This window comes from Sceloporus occidentalis, unplaced genomic scaffold, assembly GCF_023333645.1.
Source record: "Sceloporus occidentalis isolate IW3139 unplaced genomic scaffold, rSceOcc1.0.p SCAF_3, whole genome shotgun sequence".
In the NCBI taxonomy this organism is placed as follows: Eukaryota; Metazoa; Chordata; class Lepidosauria; order Squamata; family Phrynosomatidae; genus Sceloporus; species Sceloporus occidentalis.
In genome coordinates, this window is record NW_028316983.1 from 12826168 (window position 1) to 12851590 (window position 25423).

General features: G+C 40.6%; 1 protein-coding gene across 4 annotated transcripts in view; it reads right to left on the minus strand.

Moving 5' to 3' along the window:
- OSBPL2 (oxysterol binding protein like 2) overlaps positions 1 to 20616 on the minus strand; it is a 98939-nt gene extending 78323 nt beyond the window's left edge. For 3 of the 4 annotated variants that reach the window (XM_089513664.1, XM_089513665.1, XM_089513662.1), the window contains exon 1: positions 20354 to 20616. The gene's annotated coding sequence lies outside the window, so the exon portion shown is untranslated. Of the gene's footprint in view, positions 1 to 18011; positions 18117 to 20353 lie in introns of all 4 variants that reach the window. The other variant, XM_089513663.1, reaches the window with a different exon arrangement.
- Between the last annotated feature and the right edge of the window lie 4807 nt (positions 20617 to 25423).

Genomic DNA, 25423 nt, shown 5'->3' on the forward strand with positions numbered 1-25423 from the left:
TTAGTAGACTTTAATCTAATTTCACAATTTTAGATAAAGAACAACATATAACCTGCTTAAACAAATGACATACAACCATGGTGCATTTTCAATCTTTATTTATCCACAGTTCTTTCAACAGTCAATAGTCAAGTATGGAAAGGTGTGATCTTTTAGATCCAGTACTGTACTTGGTGGCACCACAGTGGGCAGTAATGATTCCAAGTACACTTTTTCTAAAACTGCTGACAGGTTTCTCACACCGGTTTGAGGAATTTTGGTCTATTCCTCCCCACAGAACTGCTTCAACTCAATGATATTTGTGGGCTTCACTGCATGAACAACCCACTTCGCGTTTTCCCAAAATATTTTGAAGGGCTTTAGGTCCAGGCATTGCCTAGGTCATTCTAAAATACAGGATGCCTTGTTTCACAACCATTCTTTGATATATTTGCTTATATGGTTAGGATCATTGTTGTGCTGCATATCCCATTTTCTGTCTGGCTTCAGCTCTCAGATAGTTGCCATGACATTCCTCACTAAAGTCATCATATAAACTGCAGAAATCATTTATATGTCAATGAAGGGAAACTATTCAGGTCCTGAGGCAGAAAAGCAGGCCCAAAATATGGCATTCCTACCATCATTGTTGACAATTAGGATGTTATTTAGTTCACACACAGTGTTTTTTTTTGCCAAGCATACTATTTGACATTTAGGCCCAAATGTTCTACTTTTGGCTTATCTGTCTACAGAATATTATTCCAGAAGTCTTCAGAATCTATATGATCTTTAGCAAACTTCAGATGGGCAGCAATTATTTTTTTAAAGAGAGCAGTGGTTTTATCTCTTGAACACCATTGTTGTTCTGCAACAGCCTTTACTGAGAACTGTGGGATTTACTCCCTGAATATAGGATTGCAGTCAAGGTAGTGCACATAACACTTTTCCTCACCCCTAAAGCCTACAAAGCCACACCATGTGCAGGTTCACACAAGCAACCATATGTAAGAACTAGGTGCAGAGTTCATCAGAGCAATTCTGTATTTTCAGTGGCTATAAGTATAACTTCAATTACAACATGGAAAACCTACCACTTCATGTGGCAGGGCTACCTTTATGCATTCTGTACCCTCACAGAATACTAATAAAACATTTACTGCATGACAAAGCACAACAACATGCCTCCATAAAAACAAACACACACAAAAACAAAGCTGGACAAAAAACGTTTCTGTCTAGGGCATTATTTTTTGCAGCGGAAACCTAAAATGACATTGATAGTTGTGGCTAATTTGAACAGAATGCAGCTAGTCAAGAAGAGTAGCTTTTGAAGACTAATTGGCTAAGTTTATATTACTCTTTGTCGCAGGAAGCCAGATGTTAAACTACAAATAGAAGTTTTAGACTATTCTGAAATGGCACTTTCCAACCATAGCTCAACATTTAAACCTCCTTCACTCAGAAGGGGAGGTGTAGCCTAATTCTCCTATGAAGATGAACGTGACTATACTATTCAATTCTAATTAGTTTGCACCCCAAACAGTCACAGTTTTAAGAATTCAGTCTTGTTTCAGATACCTTAATGATAAATGAAGGACAGTACTCACAAAATCAAGTATTTTACAGACCTTTTAAAAGGTAACACCATCTCCATAGATATAATTTTTAGTTCCAATACTTGAAAAACTAAATCCCATGTCTCTACTCAAAGGAAATTATTTCCTTTGAAATATTCTATAAGGGAGACTTGGGAATTGTCTTAGGCTGTAATCCTACCCATATTTATCAAGAATTCTATCCCACTGAAATATTAGGACTTACCTCTATACTAACAGAGCATTGCCCTCAGGGATGCTTTGATATGGATTTCCTGCATGGCAGGGGGTTGGACTGGATGGCCCTTGCGGTCTCTTCCAACTCTATGATTCTATGATTCTATAGGATTCCACCAGAATGACCGTACAAACCAAAACAGAGTTTGGTTTGCCTTTACAAACCTGGTCTCTGGCCCTGCTGTTCCTAATTCCCCACTACACAGAGAAGCAAATGAATGGACTATATTTACTTGAAAGTGATCTGTCTCGTCTGTAAAATAAGACCTGCCTTCATGTTCTTCTGTAGCAAATCAAGTAAGAAGAGGCAAAAAAGAGGGACACTCAGGCTTGCTCTTTATTTTTCCTATGCAAAATTCACCTAAACGGACCTGTACTATTACCACATTCTTGGAAAGCCAGCCTACATTTGGATGCCTTCAACTGTCAGAATACTTCAGAAACAGAAACAGTGTGAATCAAATACTGCACACATTTGTGATAAACTCCTTTACAGTCATGGAGAGAGTGCCAAAATGCCTAAATGGAAGCACTAGGTCTTTAAAAAAATGATGCACAGAATTAGGCTTATAATTGTATTCATCTGTAATAAATACATAGTAACACAGCAGTTTTAAATTAAACCTTCAATTTTTTCAGTGTACACCACTGTCAATACCAAAAGCTGACCTCTGATTTAACCATACTCATTTCAAGTAAACAATTAAGCCTTTTACTTTTTTCTTAACTCTTGTCTAATTATTAATATGTACCACACCTAAAATGTAGCTTGGGGAAACTAAACAAATTCAATGAGCAAATTCATAGCAAATAATACACTGTATTAGCCATACATCTGATGGGGGGGAGGGGGGATAGGGCGATGAGAATTATTAGCAAAGGTAACTAAGAGCCTGTACAGACGGGTGTTATACGCCGGCGTGGGGGCATGGCATATGCACGCCAGTCGCTCCCATGCTAGCGTCATGCCAAATGCCCAATCGCATGGTGAGGACATCATGGCGCTCTGTTGGCACAGTGTTTAAATGTGATGTGCCAAAGAAGTGCTGAAAAGTGGCTGACATGATAGCTAGGGCACCCTTTCCACAGCACAAAAAGGAGCCATTTTTCATGGCTTCTTTTTGCACCACAGAAAGGCTAGATAGGGGCTGCAGCATGCGGTTGCTGTGGCCCTGATCTGGTGAGGAAAAGGGCAGCACGGAGCCACCCCTAAATTTCCTTTTAAATATTCTATTGTATGCCTTTGAAAACACCTTTTAGCTATTTACTGTTGCATACATTCCACTTTCAGAATTAAAAGAACAATCTAAGAGCATATTCTGAAAAATACCAGGAATGGGAATTCTGAGGTTCTCCAGGCATAATTAAAGTGCAACTCCCAGCAGCCTTAACTATTTTAACAAATAATAAGCAATATTGAGGCCCGCACTTCAACAACAAAAGAGGGCCAACACAATTCCCACCCCGGTTTTAAACCTTTGAAGGCCACTGCCTATTCTTCATCTATATGCTTTCAAGCCACAACCATTATATATTGCGCTATTGAAACACATTAAGATTTTAATAGAGCAACATATTGCATAAGCTTTAAAACCATTTCCCATTTCACTGCAGCTCCAGCTCTGAAAGAAATGCATATAAGGTGATAGGTCTTTTAAAATATTTATGAGTGTCAGTTTCTGAATCAGTTTTCACAGCAAATATATTGGAGTGTGATTTCGTTGCAGAGATAACGACAAAGTGATAGAACAAGGGAGTCAGTGGCGCTCATTGTCCAAAACCTTTGCCTTAGGAAACTCTTAAAATGATATGTAGCAAGATTATAACACTTTGTTGCTGTTGTCTGCCTTCAAGCCATTTTCAACTTAGGCAAACCTAAGGCAAACCTATCGAGAGGTTTTCTTAGCAAGATTTGTTCAAAGGAGGTTTGCCTTCCTCTGACAGAATGTTACTTGCCCAAGGTCACTCAGCAGCTCCTTTTAGCCTCACCGCGAATTGCTGGTGGCGGTATGAACACGTCGCTGCTGTGCAGGTCCATCTGGATGGCGTGCAGCAGAGATGTCACAGCTATTCACGCCGTGTATACGGCGCCGCGCAGCAATGACGTCCTGGTGACATGCTAGGGTTGCAGGGCATCTGGAAATGGCATCCTGAGGCAACCCTAGCATGTTGCCAGTACATGCTAAAGGGCCTGTCTGAACCGGGCCCAAGTGGGATGGCACATGTATTTTTGCCCCTCATAAAGTGCTAATTTATTTATAATTGCAATATAAATATGGCACAGTAAAAATCAACAGAAATTGGTAAAAACTTTAAAGTCAGAAAATATTGAAATCATTAGAAGTCCCTCTCCCCCCAGAAAAATGTCTCTTAAAAAACCTGGGAGAACCTTCTAAGCCTTCACTTGGCAGCAAGTAAAAAAAGTATTACTCTTGTATGGAAGAGCATTCTACAATTTGGGTACTGTTACAGAGATGATCCTCCTACTAATATCCACTTGCTGGATCTCACTTGGCAGCAGCACAAAGGAAAGGCCTCTCACAGTGGTCTCAAAATCCAAGTAGGTAAATAAGAGAGTAAGCAATCCACAACACAATCATTAAAGTCCAAAATGGCTTGGAACCAGCCCTTTGAATTTGGACAAGAAATGCAACAGAAGCTAAGACTGTAACTAACAGAACATTGGAATAATACATTCAGATCACATATGCCCATTGAACAGCCTTGTCATCCTCTTCTGGATTAAGTTTCTAAACTGTTTTCAAAAGTCATCACACATACAAACTGAACTGAGGATGAAGTAACAGTATGTTTCACAATCAGAAAAGAGGTCAGACAAGTCTGCATACTATTATTCAACCTGTATGCAAAAAATATAATATGCAGAACAGGATTAGACTCAGAGGTAGGAGAAGTGAAGATCGGATGTAGGAGCTCTAACAGCCTAACCCCTAAGGGATGCCAATGACACAATACTATTAGAAGAAACCAACAAAGAGCTGGCATAATTATTGAAGAGTCAGGGAGGAAAGTGCCAAAGTAGGCTTGATGCTGAACATCAATAAAACAAAAATAATGACTACAGAAGATCTACAAGAACTCATCCTAGATAACAAAAAAAAATTGAAATAGTAAAAGAGTTCCCATACATTAATACATCAAAGATTAATGAGAATGGAGACGGCAGTCAAGAAATTAGAAGAAGGTTAGCATTGGGAATTGCAGCTATGAAAGAACTACATAAAATCCCAAAGAACAAAAATATAACTCTAAACACTAAAGCAAGGATCTTAAACCATTGTATTCCCCATCACAGTGTACGGATGTGAGAGATGGACAGTGAAGAAGGCAGACAGGAAGAAAATGAATTAATTTGAGATGTGGTGCTAGAGAAGAGTGCTGAGTATTCCCTGGATGGCCAAGACGACAAGCAACGAGGTTCCAGAACAGATCAAGCATGAACTCTCCCTGGAAGCCAGAATAACTAAATTCAGGCTGTTGTACTTTGGCCACATTATGAGAAGGCATGAATCATTAAAAAGACAATACTAGAAAAGGTAGAAGGCAGAAGAAAGAGATGGAGACCTCATGCCAGTTCCAGTGACAATGTTGGAATCATGAGCACCTCATGTGCAACAGAACTGTAAACCCAGTCTTCAGAAGATGGCTATCCATCCAAAAGAGGCTGAGCTATACTCAAATGCATAAATGAACTGCTCATTACTGGTTCCTCCATCTTGTCTTGTTTACCCCCAGCTTACTGGTCCTTTTCTAGTCCACTACTAAACTCAGGCACAGATTCAGAATGCTTATCACCTCTCTTGAATTTAAGAAAAACAGGAAAGACAAAGGAGTTCATCACACAAAGGAGATCAGGAGTTTATCCCATGAATACCCCAGGAAAATCACGTAATTATGTGAAACGATTTCACACGATGTCACACCAAACCCGCCATTAAAGTGATCACAAAGAAGCATTAATGCACATCTTTTTACTTTCTGTATTTCAGCGGCAATGCATGTTTGGTATAACTTTATTTTCACAATTGCATGTGATAATCATTCATGCAATTACTCGCCATTTACGCTTTATTTTCAGGATGCTTTAAATGTGTTTTAATCTCTCTTTATTGCCAAAATTAGCCCCAGTGTGAAAAACTCCAAAGATGAGTTTCAATTCCTTATTGCTGACAGTTCAAGCAAAATCTCGGATTACCTTACCCAGCAATTTGAGTGGATGTCAAACAGCAATGGGAGAAGATAAAACAGAATTAAGTGGGACAATCAAACACAGTTCGCAAGACTCAAGCAAAACTGCCCCACGCAGCAATAGCACGATGGCAAACCAGTACCTCCAGATTCAAAAGGCCATGGTCAATATAACTGAAAACAGTTCAGGCATCCAAGACAATTAACAGAATCATACTACTTTCTGTCTTTCTCTTGACAGAGGTCATCCCAGAGAGTGAATAATCTGAAACCCAAGCCTGAATCTAGAATGAAATAGAACAGAAAGGCTAATATTATAAATATTATACAGTACTATGACCTTGGGCAAGCCCCACATTCTCAGCCTCAGAGGATGGAAACGGCAAACACTCTCTGAAGAAACCTGCCAAGAAAACCCTGTAATAGGATCCCTCTTTAGGGTCACCATAAATCAGAAACAACTTGATAACACACAACAACAAATGGTTATAAATTATAGTAGCAATATATTAAATATCATAGAATCATAGAGTTGAAGAGACCGCAAGGGCCATCCAAACAATTTCACACGTCATGTAAATATATTTACTTCAGTTTGTACCTAACTTGCTTAAACAAAATTCAAAACTCCTGTACTGAACTATTTTATATTAATTGTCCTATAAGGTGGAATGAAGAAAAAATACATTTGTTTTTGAAACCTCTTGTTGCATATATTAAACTTTAAAAAACCCCAAGGGGTTTACTTATTAGATAACCAACCGTTTAAAGTAGCCTGTTGTCTTAATGCCGTGACAGGAGATTCAAGAGTAAGCAAAACTGATCTACTGTTATTTCCATTCCTAATATTATAATGTTTATATTTTGCCCTTCTCCCAAAATTGGAACTCAAAGCCACTTACAATTTAAAAAACAATAGAGCTAAAAACATACAAAAAAGCAAACACTAAACTGGAAGTAATCTATTGACAATATTCAAATAATTTAAAACTATATTTAAAAGTACCACTAAAAGATAAAAAGCAATTAAAACAGTTCATTTTAAAACATTACAGCACATTCAGCCCCATTCTTTTAAAACGTTTCATTTAAAAGCTTGTTGGACTGCCAATGGAATGACAGCAGAGAGGGAGCCATTCTGGCCTCCTGGAAAGGGAGTTCTAGATTCTAGGATCAGGCACCGAGGAGGCCCTCTCTCACATCCCCACCAATCATAGCTGTGACAGAGGTAGAACGACCTTTCCTGATTTATAATTCATATCCAGTACTTTGAATTGTGCCCAGAAACAAACTGACAGCCAATAGAGCTGTTGTAGAAGTATGGTTCCTATAACCCACCCTAGCTAATACTCTGGTTGAAGCTCTTTTAACTGAGCATCCATCTAACACAGGCTGAATCACTATTTCCTGATCTGCCTTTCAACTGACTAGGAGCACTTATCTTCTCTGGGTTAAGTTTCAATTTACTTGCCCGCATCCAGTCCATTACTCATGACAGACACTGATTTAGGTCCGAGACAGTCTCCTTGGACTGAAGTGGAAGGGAGTACAGTTTGACCCTTATCCAGAATTCTAAAATCTGAAATACTCTAAAAAACCAAGGTTGATTGTACCGAAAGCCACCGAGAAATCCAGCAGAACCAACACGGACGTAAATCCAAAACACACTGCAGAAATAATCCAGTTTGAGACTGCTTTAACTGCCCCAGCTCAGTGCCAGGGGATCCTGGGCATTGTAGTTTATTGTGGCACCAGAGCTCACTGACAGAGGAGGTGAAATGTCACACAAAACTACAGTTCCCAGAATTCCCTAACATTGAGCCAGGATAGTTAAACTGATCTCAAACTAGATTATTTCTGCAGTATGTTTTGAACCATAGACTTCCTGTCCAGTTCCTGGCATAGGTCATTCAAGGTAACCAAAGCTATCTCTTTTCCAGGCCTAAAACCAGACTGAAATACATCTAGACAATCCACTTCAAACAGGAACCCCTGGAGATGTGAAGTCACCATACACTCCATACCCCAGAATTATATGTTAATAAATAATAATAATAATAATAATAATAATAATAATAATAAATTTTATTTTTACCCCGCCTTTCCATAAATATGATCAAGGCGGCTTAGACAGTGTTAGACAGTGACCCATAACTATCCATTACAGAGGGATTCAGGAACAGCTTTTTCAACAAAGGCCTAACAACTGTGTCCTTCTTGTTAGGAAGCACTTACAACCTTCTTCACTCAATCCCCTTCCAACATGTTTAATGCACAAGGAAGGACAAGGGTCTAGTACACATGATGGCTTTCACCTCTCCAAGGATCCTGTCCACATCCTCTGCTCTTAGTTTTTGCCTGTGACCATGTTGTTAGTTTTTGAAACTAGACATATTTGATAGTAAGACCACACACTAAGAAAGCCAAGTACAACATGTATACCTATTGACATTCTAAACTATCTAGCCTGACCATAATTCTAAAGTCATGGCTTACCTAATATAGACATTTTCAGCAGCATCTGACCACTGTTTAAATATTTACTTTTATCTTCATAAGGTTTGATTTGTTTTAGCTATACCACATTAGATCAAGGTAAGTCCTGGATTCAGGAATTTTATGTTTCAAAGTTTCTATATTATGACTTATTTACAGCTATATTTAATTAAAATTTAATCCCTGTCATTACAGATGCAATTATCTTTGAAGAATTAATATTTAAAAAGAACAATACTTTCAATGCAACCATCAGACATCATATAATTTATCTGTGAAATGAGGGATTAAATAGCTTTGAAAGTTATAGTGCAAATTACTGCATAATGTCAATTTCATCAAGTGGAGTAACAGTGGAACTGATGAAATTTCTTCCATTGATGAAGCAAGAAATTCAATGGATGGAAACACAGCGTATGAAATCCCATTTTCCCCTTTCCTCATTCAACGAAGACCTCAGAACCACAATCAAATCATGTTGGTAATTTAATAAGGTTCATGATTGTGCCAACACTAATACAAACTGTTACTTCTTACTATCTGCAGCAATATAAAATGTTTGGTTGTGTAAATAGTCTCCTGGGCCTCCAAAACCGAAACAAGAGGCCTGCTTCATATTTTCATTTCAGTCTTTATAAACCAAGGTTTTTGAAGCCATGAACAAAGATTGCATTCCATGTGTGCACCAGTTTTGGTGCTATCCTCTTTTATATTAACCAGCATCCCCTGTTGAAGCCAAACAGGAAAAATCAGTTTAAATTGCCAGATTATGGACTCCAAAGACCTCAGAAATTAGAGGAAATCCCTCTCCAAGGAAGCCAACAAAATTCGAAATTTAATCGGGAAGATCTAATATCAGATATCCCTCCTGATCCCTCTCAGCTTGAGCAGAGGTTTCAAAGATGGTTCATCTCACCTCACACGAGGGGAAGAAAGAGACATGCTGAGGAAATGGCAGTGGGTGAGAGCAGACATAGATTTGCTATATCTGCAGTTCTCCTAGGTCTGTGGAAAAACAGGTCCGGTTCTAATTGATTTAATATATACATTGATTTTAGAAATTAGTATCTTTTGTTTGAAGAAAGTCAAAGTTATGTAAGGATGCTGGCCTGCACCTAACATAATGTAATGCCAGTTTACAGGTTGCAGAAGTGAAGAGTTTGAACATTTGCTCCAATGAGCTTTAATCATAAATGGCTATTTATGAACCAGTAGATTGATTCCTCAGTACTGTCATCCATTCACCTACCCTGTTAGCATTTGCTTTCCAGCCTATGGAACTGTAAACTATATGTCCCAAAATCTCCTGTCTTTTGATTTGATCTGCCCAGTTCTACAATGAGGTACGAGGACATTGGTTATGGAACGTCCCTGGAGTGTTCTCTTGACCAAGGCCAGATTAATGATGCAAGATTACTTTACCTGGACTAAGTCCTTGCAATCTCTATGACTCTTATGATTCTAACCAGTATCTCACTTCACAGGACAAAGATAATATGATAATTAAGAATACTGTTGTGTGATGCTGTAGAGCAATATTTTAAGTGTGCAACATAAATTTGACATTAAGCCTAATATGCTCTAATTGTTTAGTATCTTAACATGATTAATTATTATTTATCTTTCAAAATGCCATCAGAATAAACCAGTCCTCAAATGACATCTGTTTATTTGAATGGTAATAAATGTTGCAGTTAACAAATTACACTATACAATTGCCCAAATATGTTTTTCCACTGAGATATGAGAAGACAGTAAATAAGGTTGCAAATTAAAGATTACATGTCACACTATAAACCTCCAAACACTTACCATGAAAATAATACTTATGTTCTGGGCATTTATAAAACTAACACTATCATGTTAATATCCAAACTTTCACTAACCTCTGTCAGCAGGCATATATGTGCACTTATCTCTAATGCTCAAGTTCACTTAAGGAGTTTGTAGTAATCCATACAACTAATTTTTAAATAAATAAATAAATAAATAAATAAATAAGGAATTTCCAAATAATTTTCTCAAAGGTAAATAAATATACTACATATATTGCCAAAGCAATATTTAGGAAGCAAACTTCATGTGAACCTTAGTGTCCAAGAATATCTATCAAGTTAATTTCTTTCCAGGGTTGGGATGGCCTCAGATGACCCTCTGATGTTGACTGAAAAATGAAAGAATGCTAGTGTGTAAAAGGTTCCAGTAACAAGGTTCTTTTTTATGTAACTGGAATGTTCAAGGGCAGTCTGCCATAAATTACAGCCTGATTCACATGATTTGCGAACACAGAGAGACCCTGAACAGATGTTAATCCAGCTGCATCAAGAAAAGCTTGAGCCTTCTAAAGCTTGCACCATTCATGCAAGTAAGAGCTGGGAGTGGGAACTAATGCAGATTAGAAAAGGAGCACTCATTAATGCTCTTCAACCAAAGGAAAAGGACACTACTATACCTTGTTTGCATATTATATCTCATTGTAAATATGGCAATGAAAGCTTGCAGATTTTTAAAATGCCCATTTATATAATCACTCTGATTGTTGTATGCCTTCAAGTTGTTTGCGATGTATGGTAATCTAAGCAGTTCACCTTTCACAAGGTTTGCTAGACAACATCTGTTCATGAGTGGTTCACCCTTCTCTTCCTCTGAGACTAAGAGAGTATTACTTGCCCAAGATCACCAGTGTGATTCCATGGCTGAGCAGAAATGCAAACCCTGATCTGGAGTCCTAGTCCAACCATTAAACCACGCTCGCTCTGTTGTAATCCCTACTACAGGTAATACCTGTATCAAATGTTGGCTTCTTAAAATACAGTATGAAGTCAGTTTGAAAGTTCATTCTATGCAAAGTAACACTTCAGTAAAGTGTTCATTTTACTCTCCCAAATATACTGTAACAAAGGCTGAAAGATCCAAGCAGTTTGTAAAAAGCCTTCCGTCAACACAGAGAAATGTAAGGTATTGCACTTAGGGCGGAAAAATAAAATGCACAGATATAGGATGGGTGACACCTGGCTGAATGAAACTACGTGTGAAAGGGATCTAGGAGTCCAAGTAGACCACAAGTTGAACATGAGTGAACAGTGTGATGTGGCAGCTAAAAAGGCCAATGCTATTTTAGGCTGCATCAATAGAAGTATAGTGTCTAGATCAAGAGAAGTAATAGTGCCACTGTATTCTGCTTTGGTCAGGCCCCGCCTAGAATATTGTGTCCAGTTCTGGGCGCCACAATTCAGAAAGGACATTGAGAAACTGGAGCGAGTCCAAAGGAGGGCGACAAAAATGGTGAAGGGTCTGGAAACCATGCCCTATGAGGAACGACTTAGGGAGCTGGGGATGTTTAGCCTGGAGAAAAGAAGGTTAAGAGGTGATATGATAGCCCTGTTTAAATATTTGAAAGGATGTCATATTGAGGAGGGAGCAAGCTTGTTTTCTGCTGCTCCAGAGAACAGGACCCGGAACAATGGATGCAAGCTACAGGAAAAGAGATTCCACCTCAACATTAGGAGGAACTTCCTGACAGTAAGGGCTGTTCGACAGTGGAATGCACTTCCTCGGAAGGTAATAGAGTCTCCTTCCTTGGAGGTCTTTAAACAGAGGCTGGATGGCCATCTGTCAGGGATGCTTTGATTTGGATTTCCTGCATGGCAGGGGGTTGGACTGGATGGCCCTAGTGGTCTCTTCCAACTCTACGATTCTATGATTCTATAATAGTTTTTTATTATTATTATTATTATTATTATTATTATTATTATTATTATACCTTATTTTTATAGCGCTGTAGATTTGTTAGTTGCATCTAGGTGTCCCTTGAACACATTCAACTACAGCCAACCTTCTGTATCCACCGATTTTTTATCCACGGATTCAAGCATCCACGATTTGAAAATATTTTTAAAACATACAAATACCAAATAGCAAGCCTTGATTTTGCTGTTTTATATAAGGGACACCATTTTGCTATACCAATGTATTTAATGGGACTTGAGCATCCATGGATTTTGTTATCCATGGGAGGTCCTGGAATCAAACCCAGCTGATACCAAGGGCCCACTATCCACTATGCCGTAATAGTTCCTTGCATTTAGTAACTCACCTCTTCTCAAGCTTAACATAACCCTTCCCTTTCAACTTTCTAGACATTCCATGTCTTCTGCTTCCAGTACAGTGGGACCTCAGTATCCGTGGGGGATCTGTTCTGGACCCCTTCCCCTTCATGCATATACCAAAAACTGCAAGACCTCAAGTCCCGTTGTCCCCAATGGCAACGCATGTATGCAGCTGCACTGCCATTAGGGACAACAGGACTTCAGGTAAGTCCCCTTGTCCCCAATCAATGAGGTCTTACCTGACGTCCTGTTGTTCCTAATGTTAGTGTTACCGCATACATGTGCCGCTATTGGGGACACAGTGGGGGTTGCTCCACTGGGGACAATGGGGCTCGCCATCCACGGATGCTTAAATCCGCAGAGGGCAAGCCTGTGGATAATGGGACTCCACTGTATACCTGTCTGATTCTTATAATCTGTCATTTCCTGCCAAATTCTCTAGTCACTGCCAATGAGGAAACTAGGTCTAGAGCAACCACAAGCTATTTTCCCATTCAACTGACCCCAACGGGATCTCAACTGAGAGCAAAAACCATACAAACTGCCTAGCACTGTCCTTGGACTCTCTCCTCCATCCCATGCATTTGAGGAAGCAGGCTCAAAACTACAAAAGCACATGCTACCAAGTTCTTTCTTTCAGTTAGCCTCAAAGGTGCTACAAGATATTTTGCCTACTGATTTTCTAGACTAACATGGCTATGTCTTTGACGTTTCCTTGATGTTTGCCTCAGAAGAGTCTGAAATTTTCCCCCTGAAAATTTGACCATGAAACTAGGGATAGAAAGAAGTGGTTAAACTACACTGAATAGCAGTAGTTACATTTATTGAATCACATTTTAGTCCCACTTCAGAGACAAAGGTGTGTCAGTATCTTTTTTTTTTTAACAGAAGGGAGCCATGGGGGTAAGGTGGTGTTTCCTCACTTCTTACACTTCATCACTCCAGGTACTTTTATGCCAGCTGGTTATCATTCAGGCATCAGACCCAGCTCAGATAGGGAAAAGTGAATAAGCAGTAGACTGAGAAGAGGTAAGGTGGGAAAAATGAATATTCCGCTCCTACAAATGGCACATTCCTTTAGATGTTAAGACCTTGTCCCTCCCTCTCTCCAGGCACAACCGGCCTAGTGAAATGCATTAAAACGTGACTGCCATAATCGTATATAGTTTGATGCTAACATAGCTGCCCTGTTTAAACAAATTTAAACAAATAATTTTCTTCAGAATACATGCATGATGCAAATTCCAGTCTTAGGGGAGAAACAGACTGCCCCGAAGGAGTGGCCTCTGGTCGCTCCTTTGAGTGCCAGATCGGGGCCGTGGCGACCTTAAGCCATGGCCCCAATTTGGCATTTTCCCAGTGCAAGAAGAAGTGGCAGAAAGCTGTTCCTTTCTGCACCTGGAAAAAGGTACCTTTGCCAGCACGTTTTTTCCCTGTTCCGGTGGCGTGGAGTGTCTAAACAGCACACTGCCAAAACATCTCCACCATGTGTTCACAGTGTGTTCCGGGGATCTTGGGGAGTGCATGCGTCATGCATGCACTACACCCCCAAGCCACTGGGAAGCCGGCTCTTTTTGCCAGTCTGTACTGGCAGTTAGTTTCCCTTTGGTGAACAAGTAATCTCCCCATGAACTTCCACAATTCAGTATCCTCCAAATGCAGAACCACAGAGTTGGGGACAGGAATTATAGTCCCATATTTCAAAACTGGGGAAAGGGTTCTTTAGATGATATAAAAGTCTTGCCCTATATAATACGCCTAGACAATTATTTTGTTGAGGGCTCTATCTTAAGTCATATTCAGACAATATTTCAGATATGGCTCATGCCCTAGCCCCTGCAATTGGTTTTTGATCAACTCTATTTCTCATCCAGAATGACTCTTATTCTGAAGTCAGTAAAAAAATCTCTATTCCCATTCTAATATCAATCCCAACTGGCATTACTGTGGAATGTCACAAAGCAAGGCTTACAGTGCAACTATGTTGATGTCCCCACAAAGATAAGACAGATTAATTATCACTGCATACTAAGAACATTTCTGAAATAAATCTCAAAATGTCTTATTGCAAGTAGGCTCAATGGATATCAATAAACCAGTGCCATAAAATTTTAAGAATGAGCAATTTTATATTAGTAGTGCACTACAAATATATAGCAGGTGCCTAGAGGCACACATTCTACTCTTTATACACTTTTCATAATCTGTTCTTTAGCACTAAAAAGCTAAATACATATAAGACATGTATGAAGTTTAAAGGCAGGTACCAGTTCCATCATTATGAACACAAAGCTTTCTGATGCACTGAGAACATTTTCTTCTCTAAGCTCCTTTTCTACTTTGGACAAGCTCAGGATAAGTGATTGCAGCAGTAAAAACAGGGTAAAGAAAAACAAAGGTACCTAGCAATGTACAGATGTCAGGTATTATTTGCTTGTTGTGACATTAAGTCAGTTAATTACTAACCCATATGCCTTTAAATGGTTTTTAAAACTGAAAAACATTCTCGAAGACCTTCATAACCTCACAATCCCTGAGAATATGTTTTTCCCCAAAAGATGGGAGAACCACTGTACATACAAGTAAGATGTGGTGAGCGTGCTTCCACAGCACTCCTACATATTTTTGGTGTTGGTGGTGATTTCATATCAAGACAACTTTGACTTAGAGTGCAACCCTATGAATGAGAGACCTCAATGAGCCCCAGTCACCAACAGCTCTGCTCAGGTCTAGCAACTCTGGGTTGTGGCTTCCTTTATCAATCCATCTGTAATGTTTGGGCATACCCTTTTAAAAAATCTCCACAAAGCAGCTATGTACAATTAGCTCCACTGACTCTAAATAGATAGAAATGCTAAATAGAAATAAATAAATAGAAATGCTAAAATAATTCTCTCTTAAGTGAGTGATGACTGAATTGACACAGGGCTCTGAAATCAGACAATCAAGTGATTTGCCCAAGAAAACTCAGATTACACAGAATGCCTTCTAAAAAGAAAGTGTATTTCTACACTGTCTTTCCTTTTAAGTACAACCCAAATCTCCTTTGAATAAAAGCAAATTCTATATAGTGCTAATTATCTACTCTGTTAATACATAATTTTTTTTTATATTCTCTTAATAATATTAATATACCAAGTCAGAACCTTGGCCCATCTAGCCCAGTGTTATCAGTTCTGGCAACAACTCTTCAGGCAGGATTCTTTCTTAGCCCTACTGGGTATTTCCTGGTGATCTCTCTTCCAAGTACTAACTGGGCCAAATGCTATTTAGTTTGGTTCAGAGTTGCATGGTGGTTTTATTGCTTTACTAATTTATATTTAGGAATGGTGGGAAAGGGCAACAATATATATTTATGAAACAAATAGTGTCTAGAGATGTGAACAGTTACATGGCTGCTGCCTAACACAAAGGTATATGAGTCCCACTATATATGAAGCCCAAGTGAGAAATCAATAGAGGTTATATAGTACATACATTTTACAGGTGTATGCATTCTCTATTGCTAGGGAGAACTACCACATCAGTACTCAGATAAGTAGCACAGAAACAAGAATCGCTTGGGGAATATTATTCTTCAAGGCAAGATATTCTTAATTCTGTTGAAATAACTAAGCTTTGTAATTGACACTATTTAAAATCCAATGTTTCAGGTAGTGTGCCAATTTCCCACACATTTACACTACTCTACAGTATTACTGTACATCCATCTAATCTTTCAACTATGCAGAATTTTAAAACAATGTCATTCACCCTCATACACACCTGGTCCAAACAAACTGAAGTTTGGTGTGATGTGCACATGCAGAAACAATGCATTGGAAACCTCAGCACATATGCACTCAACTTCTATAATATCACATCATGACTTCTGAAGTTCACATGTGAAAACTAACCATAGGTAAAATTTACTACAGTGCAAGGATCCAAATAAGTTAAACTGTAGTTCAACAGAAGGGGAAGAAAAAATTCTGGCCTAGCAGTACAGAAGGAGAATACAAATGAGAATGCAAGTAAAAGTTTCATTTTGACTCATTTTTAGGTGTGATAAACTATGTATTACATGAGCCACTGACTTAATTCAGGTGTAATGCTAAACTGTGGTCTACTGTTCTTCTCAACAGCCCTCAAGTAATGACAGAAGATCAGAACATTTTCATGTCTGGTTTTAACTAATCACAGTTAAGCAACCAAATCTGTGAAAACTGTAATCAGTTTTAACTATACTTTACTAAAACAAGCCAACTTCATATCATGGTTTATGAAACCTTGTTTAAACAAGCCATAGTTGTGATTACCATGCTTTAAGGTTCTGATCTAATAATAGTTGTGATTACCATGCTTTAAGGTTCAGATCTATTTCTCTATGTCTCCGACTGCTGCAGTGACTAAGGATGGCATCTCTCCTCTGGATGCCTGCCTAGAGTTGGTAATGGGATGGATGAGGGAAAACAAACTCAAATTGAATCCAGAGAAAACAGAGGTAATAATAATAATAATAATAATAATAATAATATTTATTTATATTTTCCCACCTCTCCCAGGTGGATCAAGGCCAACAATAACAATAAGATACAAGAATAAAACATATAATTTTCAAGCATTAAAACCATTAAAAACAGTACAGTCAAATAATTATAAGATATAATATTCTGATCCTGAATAGAAGAGTGAATGATGTCTTTACAGAAGATTGGGTGGAGTGGTAAGGTAAGAGTGAACAACTCACCCCAAACTCCATACTATTCATATTTCTTCTTTCTGTACAGCAACAAACATAGCTATTGATAGCATTCATATTTAGCAACACCAGAGCTCCCTACAAACCTCATTAGTCCTCTTCAGTAATATAAATAAATAATCATAATTTGCCATCTTCCCACTATGAAACTTAAAAGTAGGTGACCTCTTTTCTGGGGTTCCTCACTTACCTCACTATAAAACTGTATTAAAATATTTTCCTAACAATTCCCTCAGTTCAAAATGACATGCATCTTTATTCTTCAATGGTACTGGATACACCTCTTTGTGGAGTTGATTCCATAACACAAGACAGAATCTTCTCACATATATATATATATATATATATATATATGCGCAACTATCCCCTCTATATTTTCAGAGAACAGAAGATCCTAGTCATAAAGTGAATGTTAAGCCTGTAAGTCTGGGAAGTCTACAACATGTTCTTAGAAACAGAAACAACAAAAGTAACTAACCTTCCTGCTCCTTGACCTCCATCACCTCACTTATAACACACTGGTGTCTTGAAATAACTTCATCAAGTACCACCTCTTGATACCTTATCTACAGGTCTTTAGTTACACACAATGGAAGAAGCAGCAAAATGCATCATATCTCTATTTCACTAAGTAAATAATACCTGCAGTTGTTGGTGTACCGGTTTCAAATCCTCAGCTACAGATTTGTAGAAGAAAGTGAATTCCTATGTTCAAGGTACTTTTACTACTTGCTGCAGGGTGATCAGCTATAGGAAAAAGGCAATAAGATGTTGCTTCTATCCTGGGCAATACAATCTCACCACAACAGCCACACACAGTCTCCAGGCTAAAAGGAACAGAGGCACTCCCACACATCAAGACACAAGGAAGGAAGTAACATAAGGTATCTCCAGAGTGAGGTAAATTTAGTGCACCAGGAAGGGTAGAAAATGGTATGCAATGAATGCTGGTGTCTATTATCCCCTGCAGGGCTACAAGCTATTCCCCAAGTAAGAGTCCCTTCACGGGAAGTTATTTATCTTATTACTGGGACTTCAAGTTATATCTTGGAATAGACTGAGGGGAGTGATAAATTTTGGAACGGACTGAGAGCTGAAGACTGCCAAGCAGCAACCACATCTGCCCCCAAAGTGGGACAAACATCAATGTTAAAAGTCCCTCTAAACATCAAACCAGAAGTCACTGTTTCGCTGACTGCCTGATAGTGCGCAGACCAAGGCGGCCAGACCAGGAGCAGATTATCATTGTTGTGTCCCTTTATTTCCAACTTATGTCAATCCTAAGGCGAATTTATCAAGAGGTTTCCTTGGCAAGATTTAATGGGGAATTGCCTTTGCCTTTCTCTGAGGCTGAGAGAGCGTGGCTTTGCACAAGGTCACCCAGTGGATGAAGCAGAAACCAGTTGTTGCTGTGTTTAAAAATCCATTAAGGAAGTTGGTGATCCCGCAGTCTCTATCAGGCAAAAGAGGTGTGCGAAGGGTACACAGAGATGCATGACAGAGGAAAGAAAGAAAGAGTGATGGGTGTGTGCGTGCCAGGTGCTGCTATCACCAAGGCCTCCTCCTAGATACACACACACACCTGCTCTCCTCCACCCTGGAGAGCCTTCAATAGAAACCTGCTCCTAGAAGGAGGACGAGACGCTCTGCATAGCCAAGGAGAGCTATCTCTCATAAAAAGCCAGCCCCGTCATCAGTCCATTAGGCTCAGCGCTATCTAAACCAATGACAGACAGCAGCTCTCTGGGATTTCAGAAAAGGAACACTCCAGGTTTTGGCCTGGAAAATCAGTGCCAGAGAACGGAGTGAAGCTCCTTTCTCGCTGAGAGGCTACATCTGCACTGAGTCCATGCAGTTCAATGCTGCTTTAACTGCCCCGGCGCAATGGGATTCTGGGACTCTTGGTTTTGTGAGAGTATTTAGCTCTGGTGCCATAACAAAGGCTACAAAGCCTAGCCTTGAAATCATTACGGTTAAAGTGGTGTCAAATTAATTCTTAATCATCAAGAATTATGAATTATGTTCTGCACTGTAGATGGACTCTGAGAGAGAGGCAGGTCTTTCTCAAAGCATCTCTTGCTTGAGGGCAGAAGGGACAGAGTCAATCTGGTCCATCACTCCTCCATCCCTATATATACTATGTAGATAGATCTTATACCTCTACAGTACACTGCCTATTAGAAAAGACAATGATGCTGGGAAAGGCAGTGGAAAGAGAGGAATGCTGCATGTCAAATGAACAGACTCAAACAGGGAGGCCAGGGGCCTGAACTTATAGGGCATGAAGAAAGCAGGGGTCTGGAGAGCCCTCATCCTCAGGGTCGCTGAAGGTCACTTAGGCCCAGAACACACTGCAGAAATAACCCAGTTGGAGACCGCTTTAACTGCCCTGGCTCAGTGCTAGGGATCCCTGGGAATTGTAGTTTATTGTGGCACCAGAGCTCTCTCTGGCAGAGGAGGCTAAATGGGTCACAGTTCCCTGAATTCTTTAGTGCTGAGCCAAGAGAGTTAAAGCGGTCTCAAACTGGGTTATTTCTGCAGTGCGTTTTGGTCTTAGAGAACGAATCTACAGTCAGGGATGCTAAACAGACAGGTAGAGTTGTTGTTGTTGTTGTTGTTGTTGTTGTTGTGTCTCCTCGAGTCTTTCCCAACTAATAGTGACCCTATGGTGAGGTTTTCATGCCAAGGTTTGTTGTTGCTGCTGCTGTCATGTGCCTTCAAGCCCTTGAATCCTGGGAGCTGGAGTTTGTTCTGGGGCTCAGGGGCAGGAGCTCTGCCTCAAGGCTATGGAATTCTGGGAGCTGGAGTTTGTTGTGGCCCAGACGGGAGCGGCCCCACAACAAACTCCAACTCCCAGAATTCCATAGCCTTGAGGCAGAAAATAGTTAAAGCGGTGCCAAACCGGGTTATCCCTCCATTGCGGACGCAGCCTTTTCCCTCCCTTCAGAGAAGCGACTGCGAGGGAGAAGAACTGGGGCAGTTACCTGTCGGCCGGGGCTCCCCTCCCGCGGGGGTCGGGCGCGCGGGCGGCGCTCTCTTCTCCTCCTCCCCGCAATGAGACACACACCAAGCCGGAAGTACGACCCTCGCCGTCGTTGCCCTTCTTTTTCGTTTCACTGACAAGCCGGGCTTCCAATGGAGAGGCGAGGAGCGACGTGACGTCAGAAGGAGAACCCCTCTTTTTCCTGCACCCCTCCCTTCTCTCTCGCTCGCTCTCTCTCTCAATCCGACGTTTGCTCGCGCGCGCGCGCCCGCTCCTCCCTCCCGCGCGGACCAATGGGCGGCCTTATGCAAATTAGGAGAGCTCTCGGGCGCTCGCGCCCGACGTCGCCTCCGCTGACGGATGAGGTGATTGGGACTCCGCCCCCTCCCCGAATACGTCACGGCCTTTGGAGGGGGCGTGGCTATGCAAATATGAAGGGACTGAGTCGCATTCAGAGTTGGGTTAAGAGCATGACGCACAGCGAAAGTGGAGGGGGAAACCAGAGTTTTGAAACATATCTCTTCTAGGAAGCTCTAGGACTAGGTCCTCCAGTGAAACTCTATGGTCAAATATGCCAGACGTCAGTCATAAAGTTGCACTACAAATGCCTAGAGAGGTTCTAGGTCCTCCAGCACAACTTGGCAGATGTTCACCATAGAGTTGCCCTACAAATGCCTAGAGAGGTTCTCTCTAGGTCCTCCAGCACAACTTCTGTCAGATGTTGACCATAGAGTTGCCCTACAAATGCCTAGAGAGGTTTTAGGTCCTCCAGCACAACTTCTGTCAGATGTTGACCATAGAGTTGCCCTACAAATGCCTAGAGAGGTTCTAGGTCCTCCAGCACAACTTCTGTCAGATGTTGACCATAGAGTTGCCCTACAAATGCCTAGAGAGGTTCTAGGTCCTCCAGCACAACTTCTGTCAGATGTTGACCATAGAGTTTCCCTACAAATGCCTAGAGAGGTTCTAGGTCCTCCAGCACAACTTCTGTCAGATGTTGACCGTAGAGTTGCCCTACAAATGCCTAGAGAGGTTCTAGGTCCTCCAGCACAACTTCTGTCAGATGTTGACCATAGAGTTGCCCTACAAATGCCTAGAGAGGTTCTAGGTCCTCCAGCACAACTTCTGTCAGATGTTGACCATAGAGTTGCCCTACAAATGCCTAGAGAGGTTCTAGGTCCTCCAGCACAACTTCTGTCAGATGTTGACCATAGAGTTGTGCTACAAATGCCTAAAGAAGTAAATAATAAAATAAACTTTATTCTTATAGCCCGCCTTTCTGCTGCAGCAATCAAGGCAGCTTACGTGACTAGAATATGTTGGAATAATATGTACTTTCAGTAAATAGACACCCCCTCCCTCTCTTTGTTGCAAAGAGAACTGGACTGAAGCTGTATCCGCACTGCAGAAATAATCTGTGTTGACACCACTTTAACAGCCAAGGTTCGATACTATGGAATACTGGGAACTGTAGATTGTTTTGGCGCTGACAGAGAAGGTTAAATATCACACAAAACTACAGTTCCCACCATTCCATAGCATTGAGCCATGCAGTTAAAGTGTTGTCAGCCTGGATTATTTCTGCAGTGTGGATGCAGCAACCTGAGTTATAGTATATTTTTATGCTGCAACAGACTAATGGGGAACTTGGGGTCTAAATAGTCTAAAGTCATGCAATGCATTCTAACCTTGGAAACTAAGCAAGGTCAGCTTGGGTTAGTACTTGGATGGGGGACCACCAACAGTACCAGGTGCTGTGGACTATATTTCAGAGAAAGGAACTGACAAAACTATACCAGGAATCCATGTCTTAGAAAACCCTATTAAATTTTGGGGGTTGCAATAAATCAACAGGAGACTTGGAACACACACACGCACACATATATACACACACATGCATGCAGAGCTTACAACTATGTACACAAGTCCTTAGAAGCAGACTTCCTGCATGGGGATGCCTGCCTGTCTACCAGAAATAACTTTCACATTGAGTTCAAACAGAGTTACACTCATAAAAGGGTTATAGGATTGCTGTGTCTTGTTAGGTATCTTTTTTTGTGAGCTTACAGAGTCAACAAGGAACAAAAATAGCAGTACTGAAAGTTATGAGTCTTGTTCCAAAGTAAATGCATAGAAGGATTGTCCTGTAAATAAAATTAATAGACATCTGCCAGACAATACATAGACTGGGAACATTTATGCTCATGTGGAAAAGACAATAATGCTTGGTAAGGTAGATGGTAGGAGGAAGAGACAGCATTACAGATAGATAGACTCAACCAAGGAAGCCACTGTGTGTGCAGAACTGTGGAATCATAGAATCGTAGAGTTGGAAGAGACCACAAGGGCCATCCAGTCCAACCCCATTCTGCCATGCAGGAAATCCAAATCAAAGCATCCCCGACAGATGGCCATCCAGCCTCTGTTTCAAGACCTCCAAAGAAGGAGACTTCACCACACTCTGAGGGAGTGTATTCCTCTGTTGAACAGCTCTTATCTATCAGGAATTTCTTCCTAATGTTGAGGTGGAATCTCTTTTCCTCTAGTTTGAATCCATTGCTCTGGGTCCTATTCTCTGGAACAGCAGAAAACAAGCTTGTTCCCTTCTCAATATGACATCCCTTCAAGTATTTAAACAGGGCTATCATATCACCTCTTAACCTTCTCTTCTCCAGGCTAAACATCCCCAGCTCCCTAAGTCATTCCTCATAGGGCATGGTTTCCAGACCCTTCACCATTTTGGTCACCCTCCTCTGGACATGTTCCAGCTTCTTAACATCCTTTTTGAACCGTGGTGCCCAGAACTAGACACAGTATTCCAAGTGAGGCCTGACCAAAGCAGAATGGAGTGGAACTATAATTTCCCTCAATCTAGACTATAAAATGGCTTGGACATCTCATATTAATTGGGTCATCATAACAACAAGGTGCAGGGTTCACAATGAACTTCAGGCTAGCTTGGTGCTCTGTGGAAATATAATTACAGCCCTGCCCTATGCATGCATAATTCATAAGCAAGTACTATTTTCAGTGAAGATTACTCAGAAGTAAATGCTAAAAATTGCAGCTCCAGGCAACTAAGTCCAACAGAACATAGTGGACTGCTTCTGAAAAAATATTTATAGAATTGGTCTGCTCCTTCTCCTCCCTATTCCACATTTATTAATGTAATTTATGGCTACATTTTTATATCCCTCCTTTTCTCCAGTAAGATTGTGATGGTCCCCATGCTTTTCTTCCTTCTGTGTCCTCCCATGAACCCTGTAAGATAGGAAAAGCTGTCCCAACATCATCCAGGGGGATTCATAGTTCAGAAGGAACTATGGAGTTCCTTCTGGAGTTCTCCTGGAGTTTGTTATACAATGGAGAGGAGAAGCCAGGCAGAGTCAGACACGCATCCTAGACTTTAGGAGAGCGGATTTCAGTAAACTTAGAGAAGTATTGAGGGCGATTCCATGGTCAGAAATACTAAAAGATAAAGGAGTTCAGGACGGATGGGACTTTCTCAAAAGGGAGATACTGAAGGCACAATTTCAAACAGTTCCAGTGAGAAAGAAAAACGGGAGGTGTCTCAAGAAACCAGGATGGATGACTAAGGAACTTTCAACCGAGCTAAGTTTGAAACGGAAAATGTATAAGAAATGGAAAAAGGGGGAAATCACGAAAAAGGAATTCAAAGAAATAGCAGGCATGTGTAGGGGTAAAGTCAGAAAAGCTAAAGCGCAGAATGAACTCAGGCTTGCTAGAGAGGTTAAGAACAATAAAAAGAGCTTTTTTGGATATGTCCGCAGCAAGAGGAAGAAGAAGGAAACGGTAAGGCCACTGCGTGGAGAAGATGGCAAAATGCTAACAGGAGATAGAGAAAAGGCAGAATTACTCAACACCTTCTTTGCCTCAGTCTTCTCAGAAAAGGCAAAGGGTGCTCAACCTGAGGATAATGGAGCAGAGGACAGAATAGGGGAATTTCAGCACAGAATAAGTAAAGAGAAAGTAGAGGAACACCTTGTTACTCTAAATGAATTTAAGTCTCCGGGACCAGATGAACTCCATCCAAGGGTATTAAAAGAACTGGCAAAAGTAATATCGGAGCCATTGGCAATCATATTTGAAAACTCCTGGAGAACAGGAGAGATCCCAGCAGACTGGAGGAGGGCAAACGTTGTCCCCATCTTCAAAAAGGGGAAAAAAGAGGATCCCAACAATTATCGTCCAGTTAGTCTGACATCAATACCAGGAAAGATTCTGGAGCAGATCATTAAACAGAGAGTCTGTGAACATCTAGAAGGCAATGCCATAATCACAAAAAGTCAACATGGGTTTCAGAGAAACAAGTCATGCCAGACAAATCTAATCTCTTTCTTTGACAAAATTACCAACTTGGTAGATGAAGGGAATGCTGTGGATATAGTATATCTTGATTTCAGTAAGGCCTTCGACAAGGTTTCCCATGACATTCTTGCAAACAAGCTTGTAAAATGTGGGCTAGACAAAGGAACTGTTAAATGGATATGTAATTGGTTGACCGGCCGAACCCAAAGGGTGCTCAACAATGGCTCCTTTTCATCCTGGAGAGAAGTGACCAGTGGGGTCCCACAGGGCTCTGTCCTGGGCCCAGTGCTATTCAACATCTTTATCAATGACCTGGATGACAGAATTGGGAGCATACTTATCAAATTTGCAGATGACACCAAATTAGGGGGAATAGCTAATACCCCAGAGGATAGGATCAAGATTCAAAATGACCTGAATAGACTAGAAAGCTGGGCCAAAGCTAACAAAATGAAATTCAACACAGAGAAATGTAAGGTATTGCACTTAGGGCGGAAAAATAAAATGCACAGATATAGGATGGGTGACACCTGGCTGAATGAAACTACGTGTGAAAGGGATCTAGGAGTCCAAGTAGACCACAAGTTGAACATGAGTGAACAGTGTGATGCGGCAGCTAAAAAGGCCAATGCTATTTTAGGCTGCATCAATAGAAGTATAGTGTCTAGATCAAGAGAAGTAATAGTGCCACTGTATTCTGCTTTGGTCAGGCCCCGCCTAGAATATTGTGTCCAGTTCTGGG